The sequence below is a fragment of the Eleutherodactylus coqui genome, chromosome 10 (assembly GCF_035609145.1).
Source record: "Eleutherodactylus coqui strain aEleCoq1 chromosome 10, aEleCoq1.hap1, whole genome shotgun sequence".
In the NCBI taxonomy this organism is placed as follows: Eukaryota; Metazoa; Chordata; class Amphibia; order Anura; family Eleutherodactylidae; genus Eleutherodactylus; species Eleutherodactylus coqui.
In genome coordinates this window covers 96,592,750-96,616,102 of record NC_089846.1, presented here as the reverse complement: position 1 = coordinate 96,616,102, position 23,353 = coordinate 96,592,750, and the positions used below count along the sequence as shown (strand labels likewise).

Below are 23,353 nucleotides of genomic sequence, written 5' to 3'. Positions count from 1 at the left end.
CATGGTTGCCGTCTAATTTTCGCCGTCTAATGGCCAAATTAGACGCGCTTGCGCAGTCCGGGTCTTCTGCTCTTCTCAATGGGGCTCGGTGTAGCTCCGCCCCGTCACGTGCCGATTCCAGCCAATCAGGAGGCTGGAATCGGCAATGGATCACACAGAAGAGCTGCGGTCCACGGAGGTAGAAGATCCCGGCGGCCATCTTCACCGGGTAAGTAAGAAGTCACCGGAGCGCGGGGATTAAGGTAAGCGCTGTCCGGTGTTCTTTTTTAACCCCTGCATCGGGGTTGTCTCGCGCCGAACGGGGGGGGGGGGGTTGAAAAAAAAAAAACCCGTTTCGGCGCGGGACAACCCCTTTAATTGGAGGGGAAAGCAATAGATACAGGTATTTACATAATACCGAACAAACTAAGTCAAAGTCAAGAATATAGCCTTCACGTAATTCTTTATTAATCACAAATCCTTTAATATAATATATTGACCAAAGCCACTCATATGCGTCGTAAAGCATTATATTCCATGTATAGACTCATGTATAGCTCAGAGCCACAGTGATCACAATAGCACCAGAATTTTAGAACGAAAATGTCCATATTCAAACCGAGGAGCAACCACCTATGTACGGAGAACCAGACCACACTGTGAAAGAAAAAAAACAAGAATAAATACATATACACCAAAACATAAATGTATCCTAAATATACATATATACAAAACCAAATCTATATAAAAGAGATGGGAGAGCCCTGTAACAAGGCCTCTTTCTACCCTGCTGTCTCCTTGGCTGTGGGCCTGCTCCTCGGACGCTGCACCTGAACGTGCATGAGTTGTCCACAAGTGGTGGAAACTGATTAAGAAAAAAATAATAACAAAAAATTAAAGTCTTGAAATGGCATCCCCTAATTTTGGGTGCCCTAGGAACCTGCCCTCAGGTGCCTAGTAGTAGGTACAGCCATGCATATGACTCATTGTTAACACAGCAAAACTCCATTAATTCAACCCGTTGAGAACCTGCCATAGAAGCAAATATTTCCATGAGGTCCGGGTATCGGTTTCAAGCATTACTAACCTGGAGCGCAGGTCCCCCATATAAGAAACTGCCTTTGCATAAAACTTGCCTGCCAAGAGTGACAACACAACAGGCAATTTAACACCTAGGAGCCTCTGTGGGGAAATATACCATCCACGTGTGCAAGTACTCTTGAATCCATCCACTTCTAGACAATCAAACATAACTCACTTTTGCAATTTTAGCAGCGCCCGGCCAACAGGAAGTCTCCCCCATTGGGTAACAGATGGAAAGAGCAATGAGAGACAGTTGCAGCTAGGGATGATGAGCCATAAAGAGGGGAGAAAGTGGGCACAAGGATCAAGGTAGCAGAGAAAAGAGAGTGGAGTCAAGCAAGGAAGTTAACTTTTCCCCTTCCTGCCCCGCTGGACTGCCGCTCTTCCTCTTGCAGGGATATAGAAATGGCCAAGATGTCATAGGAGATAAGTTCAGGGGATGGGGGCCTAGCTATATAACCCTTTGTCTGGGAGCAGGGGGTCTGATGGGAACCAGCTAGGGGGCAAAGTATAAAAGTAGAAGGTGCAAAAAGGGGCAGGGCCCTCCACAGGCAGATAAGAGTACAGGAACCAGTGGAGAAGTGCAGTGGAGTTGAGACCAGAGCCAAAAATCCACCCTTCCCTCCCAAAGATCCGCTAAAAGGGAAATTTCCAAAAAAAAGCTTGAACTTTGTGTCAGATATAATGCATTGTCTATTGTGAGGTGGAATCACGGCACTGCTACCTGGTTGAGACAACCAAAAAGGTCTACACAAGGCAGGGCAGTACTGCTGTCAGCGGAATAGCCTGTTGCCTGTGGGGTAGGCTATGCATATGTTCAAGTGGGCCTCAAGAAGCTAATTCTAAGCCAGTGTCAACCTAGCGATGCAGCCATGAAGGCAGCAGGCTAGGCAGCCGACAGCACTGCTAATTTGGTAAAGACTGGGCCGAGATGCAGCCTGGAGATAAGCCAGCTAACAACTGGTGAGTACAATCCCTTTTGTGGCAGGCCGAGGCCCGACTTGATTAGTCTCGAAAGGGTCAGGCTTCAGGCCAAGGCCTGGCCAGTCATTAGTGCCATGATTGGCGTGAGGCTTCCCAATTGCCACTGGTTCCAAAAACATTAAAACATGGTGCTGGCCATGGTTCTTGCACTTCAAAGTATGCATTAGTGTGTTTCATTCACAGAAGTGGGTTTGTCCTTGGTGGGTGGAGGGACAATGTGCGTAGCAAGTCCTCGCCTTGTAGGTTTTTCTGGTCATCTTTTACAAAGACGTATGAATAGCATGCCATCGTCATCCTACGGCCGGTGACTCACGTTACATTTCATGCACTTTTCATAGTCCCATCACTCCAGATATATTTATTCAAGCTCCACGAAGTCAACGCCTCGGCTAAATCCACGCTCTGCAGAAGAGAGATTACTTCCAGGAGCTGTTTGCACAGGGTTTGGCGTTGAGCTGTGATGTCATGAGGGCAGAGATCTTTGTGTATTTTATTGCCACAGCAGAGAAACGCTCCAGATTATGATCTTTACCATGAAGTATGTGCAAATACTTCATGATGAGTGTGTGAATGTGCGGACAGAGCGCCCAACTCTGCTGAAGCCACTCCAAAGACAATGTCAGCTAATGCAAGGATTGGAAATGACACTCGAATCCAAACTGAAAGGCTACTTGGGACAGAGGCCAACTTTCAGTGATGTTTTGTTACCGGGCAGATTTGTTTATTCACATAAGACGTGAGAATGTGTTAAGGTCAGTAAATATTATGAGAGCTATTTCTGGAGGAGGCAGTCACATAGACAGTGTTGTACAATGATAGCAATCACACGGAGCCTACTGAAGGGCCTTAATAAGTGGATTGCACAGTTAGACTGCCTGGACCCTCATTGATCAGATGGAATCTGCAGAGAAACCTTTAGCTGGGTTCACACACACCAAAAAATCGCGGTTTGGCCGCAGCGAAAAACCGCGAGATTTCTCCCGGGAGAAGCACTGCTTCAAAACCCGCAGCACTTAGCTGCGGGTTTTGAAGCGGCCTGGCCGCTCGCTCTTCCGCTGCGGCCGGCGCTCCCATAGAGGAGAGCGTGGCTGCAGCGGAAGAAGAAAAAGAATGAACATGCTGCGGCCGGGGAATCCGGGCCGCAGTGCGGCTTTGCCACGGCGGATTCGCCGTCCCATGTGGACGAGATTTCTGAAAAAAGGCCCCAGGGCTGCCTTAGCTGCCTTGATAGACTGCCTGTTAAATGGCAGTATGACGTAATGCTATAGCATTACGTCATACTGCAGGAGCGATCAAAGCATCGCTGGTTGAAGTCCCTCAGGGGGACTTTAAAGTAAAGTTTAAAAAAGCAATAAAGTTTTATTAATTGTAAAAAAAATTTTTAAAAAGTTATAAACGTTTAAATCACCCCCTTTTGCTATAGCTATTATTAAAAAATCTAAGGGCACCCACCCACTGGCGTTTGCGATTTTCGTGCGTGAAAAACGCAGCGTTTTCGCGGCGTTTTTCCCGCGTTTTTCGCGGCGTTTTTTGCCACGTTTTCGCGGTTTTTCCATTAATTTCCATTGACTTTCATGGGTGCATTAGGAGAAAAATAAGGACACATATGTAACTGACAGTTCCTATGTTAAAAATCGCAACGCAACGCAAAAAAAAACGCCAGTGGACAGGAGTACATTCAATTCTAATTGCTCTTGAGAAAAAACGCAAAGAAAAAAAAATCGCCAGTGGGTGGGCGCCCTTAATCATAAAATAAAAATACATATTTGGAATCATCGCGTTCGTAAAAGTCAGATCTGTCAAAGTAGCATGTTATTTTTCCCGCACGGTGAACGTCGTCCAAAAAAAAAATTAACGCCAGAAATGCACTTTTTCAGTTACCCTGTCTCACAGAAAAATGCAATAAAAAGCGATCGAAAAGCCGCATCTATTCCTAATTGGTACTATCAGAAACTACTGGACATCCCGCAAAAAATGAGCCCTTGTACAACTACGTCGACGGAAAAATAAGAAAGTTATTGCGCGCACAGGATGACAGCAGAAAATTATTGAAAAAAATTAAATGTCTTTGAAAAAAAAGAGTAGTACAGTAAAAAAAAAACTATACAATTTTGGTATCGTAGCAATCGTACTGATCCATAGAATAAAGTTGTCATGTCGCTTTTGTTGCAGTTTGTGCGCCGTAGAAACATGACGCACTGCAAGATGGCGGAATGCCGGTTTTTTTTCATTTTACTCCACTTATAATTTTTTTAAAGTTTTTCAGCACATTATATGGTACTTTAAATAACACCATTAAAAACTACAACTCGTCCCGCAAAAAACAAGCCTTCATACAGCAACGTCGATGGATAAATAAAGGAGTTATGATTTTTTTAAAGGGGGGAGGAAAAAACGAAAATGGAAAAAAAAGGCCGTGTCATTAAGACGTTAAATTAACCAAAACTGCAACCAAGTAGGTCGGGCAGCCACTAAATGACTCCCTGACCCCCAGCCAACAGAAAAGAGCCGTCTCCACACCAACCCGAATTCCTGACAAGAAGATATCCATACCGATGTCCATAAGATGCACACCATCTGGACGCAGTAGGTTATCTTCCTCAAGCTGCCTATGGCGCACCACTACACTACACCAAAAAAAAGGTTTGGTACTGTGTTAGCCAGTAGAGAAAATTTGTGATTGTGTTCAGTAAAAGAAACCAAGTGTTCTTGTAGATTTGATACCTTTTATGGGCTAACAAAAATATATGATGTTATAGCGAGCTTTCCAACCTCTCAGAATTCTTCCTCAGGCATAATTAAATAAATCTGTACAAATATACACATGTGAAAAGGCACAGACATAGGGAGACTAATTTGCACTTATAGCAATACCAGACAAGATGAGCAGAGAAGTAAATACTTAATTAGTTCACTGGTAAGGAATGTGACGGTTTTATGATCTCTAAATTGGTGTTAGGGGGTCAGCAGGGCAGCGTGTTATCTCTCCTTCAAACCTGCAAATAAGGAAGATGGAACAATACCTCTGCAGCGTCACCTATTAGATGGCAGCATTCCTTCAAATCAATCTATGACTTTTTACCAAGTCTGTAAAACAATGATTGGGAATGTCACCCCTTCCCCAGGTGTCTCCACACACCCCCTAGTTGTTCTCCTTAAAGGGGTTGTCTCGCGAAACCAAGTGGGGGTATACACTTCCGTATGGCCATATTAATGCACTTTGTAATATACATCGTGCATTAAATATGAGCCATACAGAAGTTATTCCACTTACCTGTTCCGTTGCTAGCGTCCTCGTCTCCATGGTTCTGTCTAAATTCGCTGGCAGCTTGCGCAGTCCGGTCTTCTCCTTTCAGCACGAGCCGCTTCAGTGTGCTCCCCGCTACAGCTCTTCTGCGCATGCGCAGACGAGCTGTCACTGCTCGGGAGCGCGCTGGAGCGGCCATTCTGTACCTTCCTCTGTTAGAGGAAGGTGCAGAAACTGGAGCTGCCCAGCGGAGAAGCCCAGCCCAGCAGCCCAGCTGTCCCGAGAAGCCGCCCAGGTAAGTGATGGGTCGGGGGGTGATCTTCACTAACAGGTGAAGGTCCCGGGCCACAGCGGTAGGTCCCGGGCCACAGCGGTAGGCCCCGGAGCCCAGCGCTGGGCTCCGGAACCTAGCGCTAGGCTACGGAACCTAGCGCTGGGCTCCGGAACCTAGCGCTGGGCTCCAGGGCCTAGCGCTGGGCTCCGGGGCCTTCACCTGGGCTCCAGGGCCTAGCGCTGGGCTCCGGGGCCTTCGTCTGTTGTCAGGGTCTAGCGCTGGGGAGCCGGGAGCGTAGCGCTGGGGAGCTGGGAGCGTAGCGCTGGGGAGCCGGGAGCGTAGCGCTGGGGAGCCGGGGGCTAGCGCGGGAGAGCCGGGGGCTAGCGCCGGTTACCTGCTGCCTGGCGGTGGGTGACTGGTCGGCGGCTGCGGTGGGTCCGGTCGGCGGCTGCGGGGCGTCTGGTTGCCATGGAGACACAGCTGGTAGCGTCTCGGGAGCGCGCACGTCGGGCTGCAGCAAGCGAAGGGAAAAGAGCTGGCGGCCATCTTGGGGAAACTTTTATAAGTTGCTGAAACGCTGGAACGGTAAGTACAAACCAGCTAGAAAAGTCATTTACAGGGGGGCTTAGTAATGTATGCTTAATTAGGGGGATTGGGGAAAAAAAATTCACTGCTTCCTCGAGACATCTCCTTTAAGCACACCCTTCTTGACCTCCTTCAGATCTTTCGTATTCTCCACTGATGCAAGAATCCTGCTCCGAGGTTCATTCCATCCTTGAGGGTATCAAAATGGCCATAAATTCATACTTCCAAATTCTTCTGTGACGCTGCAACTTGACGTTGCCCTTCAGTATGATAACTCTCACCTGTTCTATGTTGTGTCCGTGACTCGAAAAATGTTTTGCCACAGGTAATTCTGTCTTTCCCTCTCTAATTGAGTGGCAATGAGATCTCATCCTGGCTCTCAGTTTTTCTCCTGTTTCCCACATATAAAGCCCCCCAACAGGACACTTACTGCACCGGATCAGGTACACAACATTGGACGTGGAACATGTGAATGTCCTGGGGATTTTATAGTCCTGCTGTGTGTTGGGGATCCGTATCCTGTCCGCAGTCAGTACATGTCAGCAGGTCTTGGAGCTCCTTACATTACAGGGATAAGTTCTTTTTGTGTGCAATGCAGTCCTGATTATAAAGTTCCTCAAATTTGGAGGTTACCTGTAACATAGGAGGGGAGGGTCCAGGAACATGATGTTTAGACGGTCAACTTGTGTAGGGTATGATGGAGTTTTTTGTAGTCGATGGCCATCAGATATAACCGGATCTGCTCCAACCTAACAGACAGAGAGGAACATTTATACTATTTCAAAAAGACATTTTTAAATCAGGGCTACCATCCCACCTTAATTGATGACCAAATCACCAGAGCCACCAGGATACCCAGAAATCAACTACTCCAATACAAGGAGAAAGAAAAATAAACTGACGTGTACCTCTAGTAGTGACCTACAATTCAATGTTAGAGGTACTAAGGAAAATTGCAAAGAAACTTTGCTGGTTTGAAAGAGAAATACCACACAGGACTGTGATCCCCTAACACCAATTCAGAGATCATAAAACTGTCACATTCCTTACCAGTGGACTAGTTAAGTATTTACTTCTCCGCTCATCTTGTCTGGTATTGTTTTAAGTGTAAATTAGTCTTGCTAAGTCTGTGCCTTTTCATATTTGCACATATCTGTTTCATTATGCCTGAGGAAGAATGCTGAGAGGTTCGAAAGCTCACAATAACATCATATATATTTGTTAGCCATTAAAAGGTATGATATCTACAAGATTACTTGGTTTCTCTTACTGAGAACAATCACATACTATACTACACCAGGCATAGATAAAATGGGACACCCGAGTGTTACAAAGCCTACGGTCCCACTCAATGGCATTGACATTTCTAGCCCCATGCCAAACAGCTGGTTTCGGACCAAACCAGGACCAACTAGTGAAAAAAGAAGGCAAAGCACTCCAAGTTAGACTGGATTAGTGAAATGGGCTTGCTCTAGAACACATGGCACAGGTTGTTGCTACCACTATGGAGTACCAGGACCACCTGTACTGGAGGATGTTGGCTGATATTCACCACATCAGACAGGGCCCGCACCCAATGAAGGCGGTGGAAATTCCTCAAATGAACATCCACATTCACTATTTCAAGGGATCTTCCACCTGACCTGATGTCAGCTCTATGCGCTGCCCAAAACACATAGGAGTGCCCAAGAATCCAAACCACCGGATGCCAACCTGCGAACAAGAAACAAATAAGCAAAATAACAAATCAAGTCTAATGTAACCTGAAAAACAATCAGCCATCATCCAACAGACCCAATTCGCTTGCCGTCATTGCCACGACAATGTGAGAGGAATGCGTCCCAAATTTGCAAGCCAACAACCCCTTCACTTCCAAGGCACACTTAAAGACAGCTGAAAAATTGGAAGCGTTTTAAAGGTTTACCCCAGGAGGGTGCAATGCAACTCAACAGCCTTTTTCAAAATATTGGTCTTGCAACATAGCAGCCTGAAGCGAATGTCAAACCTCACAAGGACAACACCCTCAAACAACATTCCGCCTGGACAACTAGTACTCATAGAGACCAACTTCAATATCTGCAAACTGCCAAAAAAAGACCAGAGAAAAAGGCACGTGAAAAAGAACGACATCAAAATCTGATGAACATACTGAGGGCAAATCGGCTATAAATTTTAACAAAATCAGGAAGAACACAGTTAACCAAGACTCGCGACGAACCACTTCTTCCTTCCATCGTTTAATAACTTGAGCAAACAGAAAAGACTTTGTAACATCCTCCCAACTCCAGAGTTTCAAGAAAAAGGCTACACTCACTAACTGACGCTGCACCACCAACCCCGAAACCCCCGTGCAAGTGCAAACTATTGCCGTAGTCCAATGTAAAGGCATATTGAGTAGAAAATTCATCAGCTATTGGCCTTGAACCAGCCACTTCAACCCAATCCCTTAATGCCTTACCTTGAGCACTCCAAGTCGAGGGTGCCAAGGATGCCTGGACTAAGGGGAACAGCTGGCTTCAATTATAAGCCATAGGGATTCCGAACAAGGGATCTCTTCCAGGTCCACCTGGGGGCAAAGGCTGTGAAAGCGAGACAATGCATGAGTAACAGAATTGATAACCCACAGGTAGATGATGGGCTCTGAACTGGATGTTGCTCTGCAGACAGCATAGGTCCAGCTTCCTCAGCAAAGTTATGAGAGGTGCCGAGGAAGAAGTCAAGTTATTGAAGGCTTGTACTGCTCCTTGCACTGTCAGATAACAAAACCGATTGACCATAAGATGCCCCCACGACTCCACTACCCCAACAATCCGGAACAACTCAAGAAGAATCAGGTTCACAAACCAACTCATGGCACACCTAGAATCAAGCCTAGAATCCGCGTGCCAAGTGGACCCAAAAAACGAGCCAAAACCCACTGAACCAGAAGCATCTGTAAAAATGCTGAGCTGCGGGCTCTGGACTCTCTCAGACCACGAACATGTCCTGCCATTGTAGTTCTGCAGTAAAAACTGCAAAACTCATAAGTCTGCCTTAATGTTCTTAGACACCTGGATGTAATGGGCAGGGATGGGAACATCTACCGTCGCCAGCGTAAAACGTCTTTAAAAAACCCAGTCTATTGGCACAACTCTGCATGCAAATACCAAAGGTCCATATAAAGATTGTACCTGACGGAGTTGCACTTTCTTAGCAACTGAAAAGGTGTTGAGTTCAGCCTGCAGCTTAGGCACTTTCGCAACAGGACGATAAAAAAACATCTCAGCTGAGTCTATTTCGATACTGAAAAAGGATTATGCCATCAATGGGACTTCTAAATTTATATGTAACAAAATGAAAAGAGTCTATAAGAAAACCACACTGTTGGGAATCCCTAGGGCCCACAAAGAGAGAATCATCCAAGTAATGGGTCATCATGTTAGATGATGTCTCGCAACGCACCATCTACTCTAAAAAGGAACTGAAAACCTCTAAATAAAAACATGAAATTGAGCAGCCCATGGGCAGGCACATATCATGTTAAAAGAAACCAACTGACAACCAAGGAGGTGTAAACAGTCAGCACAAACAGGTGAAAGTCAAAACGTGACTCAATATCTGACTTTGCCATTAAAGCACTCATGCGCCGGGCCAGCTGAATCACACAATCAAAGGACACAATCGACTTAGACTAAGCCCTTACTGATACCATTATTCTCTAGTGCCCTTTGCACTAATTTCAAATTGCTAGAAAAACAAGGAGCAGAATGGTAAGCAAACAGAATGAAAAAAAAACTAAAGAGAAACCTGTCCTAAGTAGGGAGGTGCTCGCCTTCTCGGGGCACTGGTCAAGCCATGGTAGCATCTCATAAACCTGAACCAACGTCCTCTGGCCTACCAAGACCCTCAGAGCATGGAGTGACCGCCGCCACAGATGGAACACTCATGACAGAATTTACAGGAAGTGTGGAACCTGCAATGTCCTTCATTAAACAGGCACCTACTTGCCAATAAGCTGCTCCAACACCTGGAAAGAGACTATGAATCCGACTGAGGCAGAGGGGACAGGAAAGGCCCACTTCAAAGTCATCAACTGCAACCAGACATTTGTGGCCTTTGTATACCAGCCCAAATCCAGACATAGGGATAATTGACAGTGTTATTCCTTGTCTTAACCATCACGCCGTGCCGCTATAGACCCTTTATGCAATGAAAATGGTGTCAAAATAAATGAAAAGCTAGTAAGTTTTTTCCTTGGAAGTGTTGACTAATAATGCAACCCAAAACCGAATACACCTGAACCCAATTATAAAGGTTTTCGCCACCTTGGGTTGCCTTTCATCCCCGGATTCAAAACAATGCTCTCTATCAACCATACCTAAATACATGGAAATTAGTGACCAAATGTTGACATATTCAGTTTTAAGTATCTTGTCCCTGGTCTCCTGAGATAGGGATGTTACAAAAATATGTATTTCTAAAAGTCGGGGCCACGACGCCTGAAGGAGGTTTTACCGCCAACTGAGGCTTACCAACTAACCAGCTCCCTCCGAGAACAGATCACATTACTACTAACAGATCATACAGATAAGGCAGGCAGTGCAATGACATCTATTTGCCATCTGCATGGTAGAGAAGGTGCCACATGGCAAAGCAGGAAACACTCTGCTTCGAGAAGTGCTACTGTCATAGTCAATTGTATCCATATCTTTAAGGCAATAAATTTAAAAGAACAAGGGACAGATCGATCCCACTCCTGAGTGCCACCACCTAGTCTCAGTGGGCCCCGGCACCTGCCTGGGTAAGCCAGATGCTGACCTAGTATCCATTTGCCAGGACTACCTCTAAGTTCCAGAATGGTGCTATCATGCTTTTTCATAGGCCTGAAAGTGGTGCTGATGGAAAATTCCATAACTCAATGAGTCTGTAGGAAGGAGTGGGCCAGGTATGGGTGGAAATGGGGAAAGCATCCACTGGGGCAAAGATACAATTTGAATGCATGTCCTTGCCAGCTCTCCTCAAGGTACGGGACATATGGTAGTGTGGTGACACATGAGAAGGTAATTATAGGCTGGATCATACATTCTACATAACGTGTAGCTCACGTAAATGTCCACCACCAACATCTACAAGTGCTGCACTTTAGAACACGTCCAGTTTTATCCTCATTTAAATCGTGTCTCAGATCAGTGATGACGCTCCTGATCCCCAACACAAACTCTCATTGTTCTGCGCTAAAACTGTTTTTCATAAAACTCTTATTAATCCTCTTCACTTTGCTTCCTCTATTTCTGGACAATGCAGCAGACTGTCCACCAGAGCAGAGGAAGCAAATTTACTGACTGATGTTAGAAACAACCAATGTGCAAGAGGTTCAAGTGTTAACTTTGTTCTAAGGTTTACGTTTCTTTAATGCATTCCCACCTCAATGTTGATTGAGGCATGGAAAAGGTTCGCAGAGGGAGGACGCTCCCTCTGTGAGATTATCGGCTCTACCCCATGTAATGCGTCCAGGTCTGTTATGGCCCATGATCGCCATTATGAATAATAATAGACTGCAGTATAAAAGTACTGCAATTAGAGATGAGCATTGCTCTTTTCAAGTAACTGCTTACTGGTCCGAGCGTGCTCGCGGGGGGGGGGGATTGAGAGATATCTCTCCCCCCCGCCACCCCCCTGAGCAGCTCGGACCAGTAAGCAGTTACTCGAGAAGAGCGATGCTCGAGTAACTGCTGTACCAATAAAAACTATAAGTCCCCATGCAAAAACCAAGCCCTCAGACAGCTATATCAACAGAAAAATGAAAGAGTTATGGCTTTTGAACAGTTGAGATGTAAATCCCCCAAAAATGCTGCATTCTTAGGTCCAAAATATACCATGTCACTAACCGGTTAAAAAAGTGGTGAGGGACACTAACGACTCTAGCAGGAAAGAACCGGAAATGAAGGGGTGCTATTTTAGGTGTTAGCTAGAGAAAAGTGGAGAGTGAGTGTCCGCTGTTAGGTACAGCTAGACCCTGAGTTGCGGACCCGCATGAGTCCCGAGGAGACCTCTGCAGAGGTATCTGCTTGTGCAAATAGGCTGCCCAAGCAAAAGAGCAAGCGGTGACGTCACTCACTCGTTCAAACGATAAATTGTCTCATCCAGAAGGACCCTTAGAATCAGGTGGAAGCAGAGAGAAGGTCATTGGTCCCCGCATCAGGTGCCTCTCCTAGGCCCTTTGATCAAGCCTGGGCTGTTTGTCAAAGTGCAAGAGCTGCTGTAGTAAGAGGGGTGGCAGGACCCCATTTAGGACTGTCCCAGCTAAAACCAAGCCTCTTCCATCACCTTCCTGGGTCTCTTCAAATGATCCTTCATCATAAAAACAAGGATGTCTCATCGGAGTATGACACAGGACTGACATCAGAAGTTTAAGGGTGAGATGGAGGTGAAAGTTTAGGGTGTACAATCCCCTATACCAGATCTGTCAAAACTCAAGGCCGGATGCGGCCTACCACATCAGTGTATGTGGCTCGCGACGCGGTCCGGACACAGAAGGACCATCTCTCCACTTTCCCTGGAGGACACTGCCAGCACCTTGCACAGTGGGCGACACCATCTTGGATTCTGAGCCCTGGTGGGCACCTCCACGCTGCTCTGTTCAACAACTCATTGGTGGTGGCACAGCTCTGACAACCCTACCTGGGCACCCCAGCCACGTAAGTAGGAAGCTCAGAGCTAAAGAGGTGGAAGGGGAGAAACCCCATCATAGTGCAGAGAGCTACATAGCCATGTTAGAGCTTCTTCAAAAGGACATATTTGCACGCAATTTTGCACACGCTAAATATACGCACGTAATTCGCAGAGAATGAAATCCATTGATATCAATGGGTTCTTTAACAGGAACAATTTTTTGCGCATATTTTGTGCATGCACGAAAAAAATTTGACCTGCTCTATCTTTCTGCATATTTGTGCTGCAAAGGATCCCATAAAAGTCTAAATAGCCTCGCAAACAAGCCTCATTCACTGCCCAAATACGTTACGCTGAGGTGAGCATACCTGCGCATACGCTCGTCTTAAGAAGTCCTTAAGGATAATAATAATCTTTATTTGTATAGCAGCAACTTATTCCACAGCGCTATACAAGGAGCTTAAGGAGCAGTTACATTTAGGGCTCATTCACAAAAATGTATGAAGTTTCAATTTGTGAAATAAGGATCATTTTCATGGAAAAAAATTTCGTATTCACTGCGTATTTGGACCTCTTTGCATTTTTTTGCGCACATATTTACTGCATTTTTCACGGGCAAAAAAAAACACACAAGAAGGTGCCGTAGATTTCTCCTTCCTTCATGCGTAAATGCCTTCATACATGTGCATATTCACTGAGTATTTTCACAATCCCATTGACCTTAATGGGAAATTTTGTTCCGCAATACAGACCAAAATAGGACATGCTGCGTTTTTTTCTCACGCACGTAAAATACACGCATGAAAAACGCATGTCTCATCACCCCAATGCAAATTAATGGTGTTTAAGCTGTCCGTATTACGGGCGTAATACAGAGCGCAAATACACCTGTGTGAATAAGCCCCTGTAAATGAGCCTTTAAAGGCAACCATAATGCTGATGTGGGCCTCAGTGAAAATACGTTTGACACCCCTGATCTAGACTCTGCTCTCTGGTTTAGCCCCAAGTCAAATTCATTAGTGGTTCAGTGGGTCCACCTGTTGGCCTTGTTACACGGTTGTTCGCGCACACAGTAGGCTGACATTTCCTGTAGTCTAACTTAGCAGTGTCTCACTATTAGACCATACTTGTAAATCTACCTCATTGTTTCTTGATGAAAGATTTGAAATTTTAGTAGGACCCATTTTTGGGTACTTGCATGACCGTCACTAGCTTATAAGGGGGGACACGAAGCAGATTTAGGCTTTGGACAATCACTCCCTTAGGCCTTAGTCACATGGGCGTTTTTTGCCGCGATTTGCGGATCGCATGACGGATGCGCATCCGCAAATCGCGTGACCGGGGCCGAAAAATCGCCCGAAAAAACTGCTTCTAGCTTCGTTTCAATAGAAATGGGCCGGAGCTGTCCAGCGCATTGAATTCAATGGAGCCGGCAATACAGCCGCTCCATTGAAAGCAATGTGCTGCGGGCGATCTCACGATGAATTGTCGGGAAGGGCTTAAATATATAAGCCCTTCACTGCAATTCATCCCGAAATGTGTAAAAATAAAAAATATATATATACTCACCTTGTCCCGGCAGACGGAGTTCAGCGCGGCCGGCCGGCAGTTCTCCTGAACTGCTCAGAGAATGAGCTGTCTCTGATTGGTCACAGACTGACCAATCAGAGGCAGCTCTCACTCACACCCATTCATGAATTCATGAATGGGTGTGAGTGAGAGCTGCCTCTGATTGGTCAGGCTGTGACCAATCAGAGGCAGTTCATTCAGCAGGCGGGGATTTTAAATCCCCGGCTGCTGAATACTACAGAGAGCAGTTCAGGAGAACTGCCGGCCGGCCGTGCTGAACTCCGTCTGCCGGGACAAGGTGAGTATATATATATATATATTTATTTTTACACATTTCTGGATGAATTGCAGGGAAGGGCTTATATATTTAAGCCCTTCCCGACAATTTATCCCGCGCTCGCAGGCAGCCCATTGCTTTCAATGGAGCCGGCTGTATTGCCGGCTCCATTGAATTCAATGGGCAAACATCATTCTTCTCTGCCACAACTGTTACAGCCTACCCTTAGGGCTTATTCAGACATGCGTGTATTGGCCGGGTTTTCACGTCTGACACATATATGCTGTCCCTCTCTGCAAGGGGAGGAGGCCGGACAGACCAGGAACAGTGCATTGAGCTCCCGCAGAGCTATGTTCTCCCCCCCCCCCCCCATTGCAAACAGTGCCAAGGGGCAGAGAGGGGGCGGGAGTTCAGCGCACTCCTCTCAGCCTGTCCCACCTCCTCCCCCTGCAGAAAGGGACAGGCATGAAAACCCAGGCCGATATACGCACGTCGAAATAAGCCCTTCGGTCCACCCAGCCAGATGATCTTTTTCTTCTATGCAGTAGTGTCTTATGGAACTACATGAATCATCCTCCTCCTGGCTCTGTCTCCTCCCCTCTGATGTTCCGAGATGCTGCTGTCAGTCCATAAGCACTATGCAACACAATCACTTAGTTCTGCTACTGTACTTATATTATGAGCTTGGTTCCAGTGCTGCATGTTTGTCATGAGGTTGGTTCTGGTGCTATATTTATGTGTTGCGTTTGGTTCTGCTACTGTATTTATGTTATGAGCTTGGTTCTTGGGCTACATTTACGTATTAAACTCGGTTCTGGTACAGTATGTTATGAGCTTCTTCCTAGCACTGTATTTATGTACTGAGCTTGTTACTGGTGCTTTATTTATGCTATAAGTTTGGTTCTGGTGCTGTATTGATGTTATGAATTTTTGAATTGTATTTATGTGCTGAGGTTGCTTCTGGGGCTGTATTTATGTTAGGAGCTTGGTTCTGGTGCTGTATTTATGTTACTTTACTCTTTACACTCTTTACTTTCTTATTAAGACTCAAAACCCCTAATGCCACTGAGAAACATAACAGCTGCCCGCATAAATCTCCCAACCACCTGCTCACCCTTGCTATCCTGCTGCTACAAGCAGCAGGGAATATCTGTCCCAATCCTCGTCCACTCTCTATTGCTCCTAACGATTAGCCTGCACTTGCCTCACTTAGACACCTTACAAGCTCAACTACTAGCGCATGTATACTCTCCCCTGTCTCCTTTAAATGTGCGCTCTGGAACTGCCAGTTAGCATGCAACAAACTCCTCACCATCCACAACTTTTTCAAGGTTAAATCTCTAAATCTGCTCATAGAAATGTGGATACAGAAGTCTGACACTAACTCCCTTGCTGCATTGTGATACAATGTGAAACCTGCAGTTCTCCCATACCCCAAGAAAATAGGCGTGGCGGAGAAGAAGGGACTCTTCTGTCTTCGCAATGCACCTTCCCGGCCATCCCCCCGGTACCCTCACTCACTTTTCCATCATTCAAGGTATATACCCTATGACTTTTCCATCCACTATCCGTGCGAGTAGCAGTTATTTACCGATCCCCAGGTCCCCCCACCCCTACCCCCGCCATCTGTTTCTGGATCATTTTGCTGCATCGCTCCCCCACTTCCTATCCTGCGAAATCCCTCCTCCCTCTGTCTTTCACAACTCGCAGCCTCTCCCACTCACAGGACTGGCAATACTCTGGATCGGGACTTTCTCTGTTTATGCTGTGCTTCCCACTTCACTAACTCCCCTCTCCCGCTCTCGGACCATAACCTCCTCTCTTTCTCTGTCAAGATCCCTAGCATCTCACCAGACCCTCCTACCTACCGTACGTACAAGAACCTTCAGGCCTTTCACACCCAAAACTTTGCTGAGTCCCTACAGTCCTCTCTGTCCCATAGCTCTCTTCTCTCCTGTCCCAACCAGGCTGTCGCACTTTACAACACCACTCTCATACATACTGTGGATGAAGTGGCGCACCCCGTAACCCAAGCCATTTGATGCAGACCTCGGCAACCCTGGCTCATGTATCAGACGCGCTTCATCCAGCGGTGCTCTAGGTGTGTTAAATGGCTGTGAAGAAAGTCAAAAAAGTGCGCAGACTTTCTCTACTTCAAATTCATGCTCAAACAACTCTGCTTCACCTCTCTCGTCTCCTCACTATCTCACAACCCTAAATGACTCTTTGACACTTTTCACTCCCTTCTCAACCCTAAACTACAGCCCCCAGTGACGGATCTCAGTGCTGAAGAGCTGGCTCATTACTTCAAAAAGAAAATCGACGACATCCGGCAGGAAATAACCTCAAAATTCCCAAACTAGCCCCGACTCTAGTCTCATCAATACTGTATCTAGCTCCTGCTCATTGTCTGTACTCAGGCCAACGACAGAGGAAGAAGACTCCAGATTGCTCTCCTCTGCTTGCCCCACCACCTACGCTAGTGACTCTCTCCCCTCACACCTCCTCTGGTCCCTCTCCCTGCTGGTCATCTCCCACCTCACCACTATATTTAACCTCTCCCTGACCTGTGGCATTTTCCCCTCCTCATTCAAACATGCTATCATATCCCCACTGCTAAAGAAACAGAGTCTTGACTCGACCCATGCTGCCAACTACGGACCTATCTCAAATCTCCCCTTCATCTTCACACTATTACGGTAGAATGCCTGGTTTACTCCCGCCTTATAAGCTATCTCTCAGAAAACTCTCTTCTTGACCCCTACCCTCTACATTCAACAGAAATCGCCCTTACAAAAGTGTCAAACGACATCCTGACGGCCAAATCAAGGGGTGACTACTCCCTACTGATCCTCCCCGATCTCTCTGCAGCATTTGACACTGTTGACCACAAACTCATCCTCAGTATGCTTCGCTCCATCGGCCTAAAGGACACTGCTCTCTCCTGATTTCCTCCTACCTCTCTGACCGCTCCTTCAGCATCTCCTTTGCTGGCTCTACCTCCCCCTCTTCCCCTTGCTGTTGAGGTCCCCCAGGGTTTGGCCCTTAGCCCCCTCCTCTTCTTCATTTACACAGGCTCTATTGGACAAACCATCAGAAGTTTTGGCTTTTAATACCATCTCTATGCTGACAACACCCAGCTATACCCCTCTTCCCGTGACATCACAGCAAACATTCCTCCAGAACACTACCGACTGTCTGTCCGCTGTCTCTAACACTATGTCCTCTCTCTGCCTAAAATTGAGCCTTTCAAAAACTGACCTACTGGTGTTTCTGCCCTCTACTAACCGACCTCATCCTGACATCTCCATCTTAGTGTGTGGCACCATAACTCCCAGCACGCCCACTGTCTTGGGGTTATATTAGACTCCGATCTCTCCTTTACCCCCTATATCCAATCTCTCAACCAAACATGTGAGCTGCACCTCAAGAACATTGCAAGAATCTTCCCCTTTCTCACTGTGAACACACTTAAAATGCTCACTGTTGCCCTCATCCACTCTCGGCTTGATTACTGCAACTCGCTCCTGATCAGCCTCCAATCCATCCTGAATGTGGAGGCCAAGCTCATCTGTTTCAATCAACTGATTACTTCATGTCACCGTGGTTTTTGTATTTGTCTTTCTTGTATTTGTTCCCCCCTGCTGAATATGTTGGCGCTAAATAAATAAAAATTATTATTATTTATGTATTGAGCTTGGTCCTGGTACTGTATTTATGTTATAAACTCAGTCCTAATGCTACATATATATGAACTGAGCTTGATTTTGGTGCTGTAATTATGTATTGAACTTGCTTCTTGGGCTGTATTTATGTTACAAGCTTGGTTCTGATGCTGTATTTATGTTATAAGTTTGGTTCTGGTGCTATATTCATCTTATGAGTTTTGTTCTATGACTGTATTTACATACTGAGGTTGCTCCTGTAGCTGTATTGATGTTACGAGCTTGGTTCTGGTGCTGTATTTATATTATGAGTTTGGTTCTGGCGCTGTATTTATGTACCGAGCTTCGTACTGGTGCTGAATTTATGTTATGATGTTGGTTCTGGGGCTGTATTGATGTTATGTGTTTGGTTCTGGGGCTATATTGATGTTATGAGTATGGTTCTGTGGATGTATCTACATACTCAGGTTGCTCCTGGGGCTGTATCGATGTTATGAGCTTGGCTCTGGTGCTGTATTTATATTGTGAGCTTGGTTCTGGGGCTGTATTTATGTTAGGAGTTTGGTTTTGGGGCTGTGTTTACATACTGAAGTTGCTTTTGGGGCTGTATTGATGTTATGAGGTTGTTTCTGGTGCTGTATTTATGTTATGAACTTCGTTCTGGTGCTGTATTTATGTTATAAAGTTGGTTCTGGTGCTTTATTTATGTTATGAGCTTGTTTCTGGAGCTGTTTTATGTTATGAGCTTGGTTCTGGTGCAGTATTTATGTTATGAGCTTGGTTCTAGCACTGTATTTATGTACAGAGCTTGGTACTGTAGCTGTATTTATTTTGAGTTCGGTTCTGGTGCAGTATTTATGTTATGAGCATGGTTTGGGTGCTGTATTTATGTACTGAGCTTGGTACTGGTACTGTATTTATGTTCTGATCTTGGCTCTGATCTTGTTTTTATATACTGAGCTTGGTTCTGGTACAGTATTTATTTGCTTAGCTGTTCTGGTGTGGGTATGCTGCTATTTTGCTGCTTTCTGCAAAATATAGGCAGACTGCCTGTCAGTGCAATATATATATATAGTTCTTTTCGTATGATTGCCATCTAATCTAAGGCTAGCACTGGGTTCTTTGTAATGCAGTCTCCCTGCAGTCAGGAGGTTCTGAGGGAAACTGCAATTAACAGCCTGATATAATGCGTATATTACTAAAACAAGTGCCATGGTACCAGGCGTGGTGAGGTTTGAGAATTAAAGAGAATGAGGGAAGGCGTGAAAGAACCCTGGGACCGAGAAGTAAAGCCAGGCAAGGAAGAATAGGAGGGAAAGAGAGCCGTGACTGTTTCTCCAGACTGTAGGGGGTTAACTTACAGAGTGCAGGTGAACCGATAATGCTGACGTGTACTTATCTATAGAAATATCCTCGCACTGTCGTCAGAACATGAGTTGTGGCCGCAGATTATTCACAGGTGAAACCAATATTGCACAACTCTCTGTAACCAGAATAGACCAATTTCCCAACCTGTACCTGACCCCCCCCCTGTACCTGACCCCACCTGTACCCGACCCCACCTGTACCTGACACAGATACCTGCACAGTCTTATGAGAGGACGATGCTGCATACAAACGTGGGCAGGACAAACTTCAAACCTATGTGGACCCCTGAGTAACAGACTCCCTGTGGCCCCTTGGTGATATACTTACTAGGACGATGCTGCATACAAACGTGGGCAGGACAAACTTCAAACCTATGTGGACCCCTGAGTAACAGACTCCCTGTGGCCCCTTGGTGATATACTTACTGCGGCCCCTTGGTGATAGACTCACTATGACCCCTGGGTGATAGACTCACTGTGGCCACTGAGTAACAGACTCCCAGTGGCCCCTTGGTGATAGACTCATTTTGACTCCTGGATGATAGACTCGCTGTGGCCCCTGGGTGATAGATTCTGTATGTCCCCTGAGTGACTGACTCACAACGACCCCTGAGTGATAGACGCACCATGGCCCCTGGGTGATAGACTCACTGTGGCCCCTAGGTGATACTCACTTTGGCTCTTGGGTAATAATCTCACTGTGGCCCCTGGGTGATAGACTGAACAGTGGCCCCTGGGTGATAGACTCACTTTGGCTCCTGGGTAATAGTCTCACTTTGGCTCCTGGGTGATAAAATTACTATGGCCCCTGGGTGATAGACTCACTGTGGCCCCAGGATGATAGACGCATTGTGGCCACTTTATCATATCCACACTTTTCAAGATCTCTGCTTGCTGACATTCAATCAAAAGCTTCATTATTTACTCTCAGTGGTCCTGGTCATGTCATGGACACCGATATATAAATATACTGCAAAACTGTATAATTTCTCATTATACAACACATGTATTTCGTCATCTGGAGCCAGAATACTCCTTTAGGAACATTCGCTGCATCCTGCCTTCAGCCTCATTCCTTCACATCCTTGCTGCGCTCCCTGGTATCCACCTGGGCTCCATCTTCTGGTTCTTCTTCCCATTTCTCATCACCTTCCTGGTATCTACCTGGGCTCCCTCTTCTAGTTCTCCCCGTCTCTCATCACCTTTCTGGTGTCCACCTGGGTTCCATCTTCTGGTTCTTCTCCCTTTCTCACACCACCTTCCTGGTATCCTCCTGGGATCCATCTTCTGGTTCTTCTCCCTGTCTCTCATCTCCTTCCTGGTATCCACCTGGACTCCATCTTCTGGTTCTTCTCCCTGTCTCACACCACCTTACTGGTATCCACCTGGGATCCATCTTCTGGTTCTTCTCCCTGTCTCTCATCCCCTTCCTGGTATCCACCTGGACTCCATCGTCTGGTTCTTCTCCCCATCTGTCACCATCTTCCTGGTATCTACCTGGACTCCATCTTCTGGTTCTTCTCCCCATCTCTCACCACCTTCCTGGTATCCACCTGGACTCCATCTTCTGGTTCTTCTCCCTGTCTCACACCACCTTCCTGGTATCCACCTGGACTCCATCTTCTGGTTCTTCTTCCTGTCTCACACCACCTTCCTGGTATCCACCTGGGATCCATCTTCTGGTTCTTCTCCCTGTCTCTCATCCCCTTCCTGGTATCCACCTGGACGCCATCTTCTGGTTCTTCTCCCCATCTGTCACGATCTTCCTGGTATCTACCTGGACTCCATCTTCTGGTTCTTCTCCCCATCTCTCACCACCTTCCTGGTATCCACCTAGACTCCATCTTCTGGTTCTTCTCCCTGTCTCACACCACCTTCCTGGTATCCACCTGGGCTCCATCTTCTGGTTCTTCTCCCTGTCTCACACCACCTTCCTGGTATCCACCTGGGCTCCATCTTCTTGTTCTTCCCCCCCCATCTCTTATCACCTTCCTGGTAGCCACCTGGACTCCATCTTCTGGTTCTTCTCCCCATCCCTTCAAAATAGAAATCGTTCAGTCGTTCCCATACGCTGTATAAGTGGCTGAGAATGACTGAACAAGCGCTATTTAAACAGAACGATTAGTGAACAAGCCAATGATGATTTTTATACCTGCATAAAATTAACAAAAAGCAAACAATTTGTAGTTCGATCGTTGGCTGCGTTTATGCTAAACAATTCATTTTAGCTCATTTTAACGATTTTTTTAACGATAATCGTTCTGTGTAGAAGGGCCTTTAGCCAATGCGGCACCAGAGGTTTCACTTGATAGGATATATCTCTTTATCGTTATGTTCTTTCTATCCTGACTCGCCCCCCTGATGATTTCTGCAGTTTAGCGGCTCCTTGACATCTCCCTGTTCTCTCCACGTCTCTGCTCTGCCTGACTCATAATGCCGGGCTGCAGGGTGTACTTACTTTCCAGCTGCTTTCAGTCAGTAGTGTCGACTCCTTCTCTCCCAGCCTAGTCCATAGAGGTTACACTCTATTGTTCTCACTGCCATGGAACGCCACACAATTGACCTCACACATGACACACGGTCAGAAGCACTCGTTCTGGATCTTAGTAAATCCCTCGCAGACGTCTGCACCGCCCTCGCCCGGTGTCCTACAACATTGGGGGACATTTATAAATGCTCTTGTGCCAGAAATACGGCTTACAAAAGATGCACTTACACAGAACTTTGCAACTTTTAAGCTTTTGTGCCAGCCTCGCCACTTTTGTAAAAAAAAAAAAAGGGGGTGGGGCTTAAAGGGATATGGCCACCCAATCCGACAAATTAATGTATAACTTACATCAGAAACTGATGGAAATTGTACCAGAAATGTAAACCAAGTCGGAGCTAGTGTACATTTCAATGTGGGTGCACAGTGGTGCCGAGATGTGCTTAATATATGATGAGCTGTATATTGGGGCAAATCGGATGTTTGAAATGCCACTCTTAAAGGGGTTTCCAGGGTTATAAAAACATGGCTGTTTACTTCCAAACAGAGCGCCACCCTTGTCCATAAGGATGTATGTGGTTTTGCAGGTCCTTTGAAGTGAATGGGAGTTGACCTGCAATACCACACACGACCCATTGAGCAAGGGTGGTTCTGTGTTCAAAAGAAAGTAGCCATGTTATAAATTTCCTCCACTGTTTTACCTTCCGGTGACTTCTAAACTCTACAAGAAGCTCCTTGGTAGTTTTTATTCACTGACCTAAGTCCATATTAAAGCGCATAACTACATTATCAGGTTGACATCAGCACAGGAACAGGATCTGTATACAGGCTGACAACCATTTGACATGGAACTATGAATATTGTTCACTGTTATGTTTGGTGAGCAGCGGGTTGATGTTTGGTGAGCAGCGGTTTGATGTTTGGAGAGTGGCGGGTTGATGTTTGGAGAGTGGCGGGTTGATGTTTGGAGAGTGGCGGGTTGATGTTTGGAGAGTGGGGGGCTGATGTTTGGGGAACAGCGGGTTGATGCTTGTGGAGCGGTGGGTTAATGTTTGTGGAGTAGCGGGTTAATGTTTGGGGAGCAGCAGGTTGATGTTTGGGGAGCAGCAGGTTGATGTTTAGCAAGCAGCGCAGCGTCTGAAGGGTTAACTTTGATAAAATCATTGCATGCCTGTAAATGTATCAGT

At 46.2% G+C, this 23,353-nt stretch overlaps 1 long non-coding RNA gene across 1 annotated transcript; it reads right to left on the bottom strand.

Moving 5' to 3' along the window:
- Positions 1–488: 488 nt before the first annotated feature.
- On the bottom strand, positions 489–22,274 carry LOC136579784 (uncharacterized). The gene is made up of 3 exons (XR_010786919.1): positions 22,140–22,274; positions 6,786–6,901; positions 489–636 (listed from the first exon to the last, which is right to left on the bottom strand). It is a non-coding gene; the product is annotated as an uncharacterized lncRNA (long non-coding RNA).
- Positions 22,275–23,353: the final 1,079 nt, after the last annotated feature.